This window comes from Alligator sinensis, unplaced genomic scaffold, assembly GCF_000455745.1.
Source record: "Alligator sinensis unplaced genomic scaffold, ASM45574v1 scaffold1200_1, whole genome shotgun sequence".
NCBI lineage: Eukaryota > Metazoa > Chordata > Crocodylia > Alligatoridae > Alligator > Alligator sinensis.
Genome location: NW_005842772.1, coordinates 708,980 through 712,063, shown reverse-complemented (window position 1 = coordinate 712,063; position 3,084 = coordinate 708,980).

The following is a 3,084-nucleotide window of genomic DNA, read 5'->3' as shown; positions in this document are numbered from 1 at the left end:
GACTTAAAGGAGACTGACCAACTCCTGGCTGTCTCGAGGCTTGGAGGGACAGGCGTGCATGTGTGCACATGTGTGTGTGTGTGCATGTGTATATGCATCTTGCCATGCGCCACGCTGGAAAGGGGGCACGAGGCCTCTCTGGTATCCACAGGACACAGCTTCCACCAAGGCTGCTCCAGCTTGGGGAGACCCGACCCCCTGACCTCCCGCCTCTCCTCAGCCACGTTACCCAATGCCAGCCGCATCGTCCTGTCGGTGGTAATTAAAGCAGAGGATAATTAATTGTCTGTCTCCAAAACCACCATCATTGCAAGATCCGCACCCAGCAGGCAATTAATCTTGGAAGGACTGAGTGCCTGCGGGTGCAAGCACCGAGCCGTCCACAGGAGCAGGTCATTCATGCGCCGGGATACCCCCACAGCCGCCCTGCACCGTGACAGGCTACACCGGGCTGGGCTGGGTTGGAGACCGAGGGGTCTTCCTTTCCAGCCGATGCCGGCAGGGGCACCGCGAGGAGGCTGCTGGGGGCCGGGCATTGCCCGCAGCTTGAGGTTGCAAGCACCACGTGCCTGAGCTACAAGGTCAGCCTGGCACTGGGGCTCCTTGCAGCCCGTTGGACTCCCTGGAGGCTGGGATTCAGCCCCCATCTGCCCAGCCCTGGCTGTGTCCCCGGGGTCCAGGAAGCTGCCGGCCAGGCTAGCAGCCACAGGGCCATGAGACAGCAAAGGCCCCTTGGTCTTATGCATCATGCAAGAAGTCCAGGTCCTTGCTACTGAGCTCTATTCAATGCCAGAGCCTGAGACCCTGCCACCCCCCGCCCATCCTCCCCAGCTCCATGCATCCGCTCCACATCTGAGCTCTGCCCTGTTCTCTTAGCGGGTCCTGCCTCTCCCCAAAGGGGCTGCTTGGCTGCAGGGGCCCCGTCCTAGCACCCCGCAGCTGGCAGAGGGACTTGTGTGCATGCTGCCTGGAAGCCGGCCGGGAGCGTGGGTCGTGCCCACGCTGGGCTCTGATGCCACCTCCCTTCTGTGCAGTGAGAGCCCCGGGGGGCTGGGAGGGTGCCAGGCAGCTCAGGAGGGCTCAGGGCACCTGGTCCTTCCCAGCCTGGCCCTGAGCAAGCTGGGAGCTGGGGCAGGAGGATATGCCTGGGAGCACAGTGAGATAGCGGGACATCGCATCTGGGCAGGAAATCCACCCCAAATTCATCCGCCTCCACCCAAAATGCACCCGCGTACCACATCCACGCCAAGGCGGCGCAGCCCTCCCCATCCACTAACACCCACTGACATCTAGTGGCCAGTCTGGCGCCGGCACAAGCCAGACCAGGGCTGGGACACGTCCGTCTGTCCGACTTGGTCAGCGGGAGAGAAGACCCTGGGGTGTCTCATCCCCCTACCCGCCCAATCCCCTCTGCAATGCAACCCGCCCCGCTGTTCTCCCACGTGCAGTCTTCAAGCCCTGACCCCCGCACTGTCTGAGCATCCCTGCTCGGGGTCCTGCTGGCCTGGTCCTCCGGCCACAGCCCCTGTCTGGCTCGGACAGGGGCACGGGAGGGAGCTGTGATCCCACCTTAGCTTTGCTCTCAGAAAGCAGCATCCAGCATGGGGGGGGCGGGGATCTCAGAGGGCCTTGCCCAGCTGAGTCCGCATCATCCTACCAGGCATGGGTGGGGAAACTGAGGCACAGTGAGGCCGGACTCCCCCGAGGCCACAGACCCTGTCTGTAGGACCCACGGTTTTAAGGACACAAGGGCTAGGGGCAGACATTACACATAAACCGGTTTAAGTGATCAGAAGCTGGTTTAAACCTGGAACAGAACAGATGTTCAGTGCACATAAACCAGTTTGAAAATGGCTGAACCTGGTTTGAGATAAACCTGGTTGAATGTAGTATCAGACTTAAATGATTTAAGCCAAACCAGTTTACGCAATGTCTGTCCCAGGGGTCCCAATACCAACCAGCCCCTTCTGCGCTGGAGCTTTGTGATCATCGCACCGCCGTTCCCCTGGCTCCTGGCCACCAGCCCAGCCTCCTCCGCAAAGCTTCTGCACGGTCTCCCTCTCTGTTTCATGTCAGACGGGCCTTGATCAGGAGGATGCAAAGCCCCAGCCCAGTGCATATACCGCTGTCACGGAGCCTGCCCCCGAGCCATACACAGTGCGTGGCAGAAGACAGCCCTGGGGCCTGGCTCACCGACTCCCGTCAATCAGAAGGGCTTGCAGCAAGGAGCACGGCACGCGCGTGCGAGTATAGACGTGCAGGGCAAGCCCCTGGCACTCCTGGCAATGGAGGGCTCGCCCGGCACAGCCTGCGCTCGGTGACACGCGGATCCCTCCAGGGCTGGACAGGGAATCGTTTCAGAGCCGGCAGCTCTGACATGTCAAAGCTGCAGCTGGAGCAAGACATTCGCCTGGAGCTAGAGAGGAGCCTGTGATCTCCGGGCATGGCCGGATCCTCCCAGCCAGAGCAAAAGGCCCCGCTGGCATTTGTGCTCTGGGCCCTGAAGCACGTGATTGCAAAGGGGCCGGGGCCGCGGCCAGACAGGAGGAAGCCAGCCCACGCTGCCCGTGGCACCCAGAACTGGTGCAAGCCCACTGGGGAACTGGGTCCAGCTGCAGCTGCAGGACAGACCCCAGCCTGCCGGCCTCCAGTGCTGCGCCGCTGCAAGGTGCAGTGCCCAGCACCCCAGCCCAAGCTGCCGGCGCCGGCACGGGGACCTTCGTCTGGACCCTTTTCCTAAGCGTGCTGCCTAGACCGGCTCACGGTGTTCGGCCAAGGCGCCGTTGCATGGATGCTCGGTCCCTTTGAGCATCAGCACGTGGATCCAAGCTCATTTCTGCCCAGAGCTGAGTCCTGGGCTCTCCTGCCTCTGCTGAGGAATGACACTGGGGCAAGCCAGCACACCCAGTGCCTCGCTGCACCCTCTCACCCCCGGGGCAACAGCATCCCCAAACAGCGGGGTCGGTGCTGGGCCCCTGGGACCCACCGCTGCCTCCCATGGCAAAAGGGGTCAGGCATGGGGGGGTCCTGTTCATCACCCGGGTCATGCAATCATGCTACAGGAGTGTGATATCCAGGAATGTC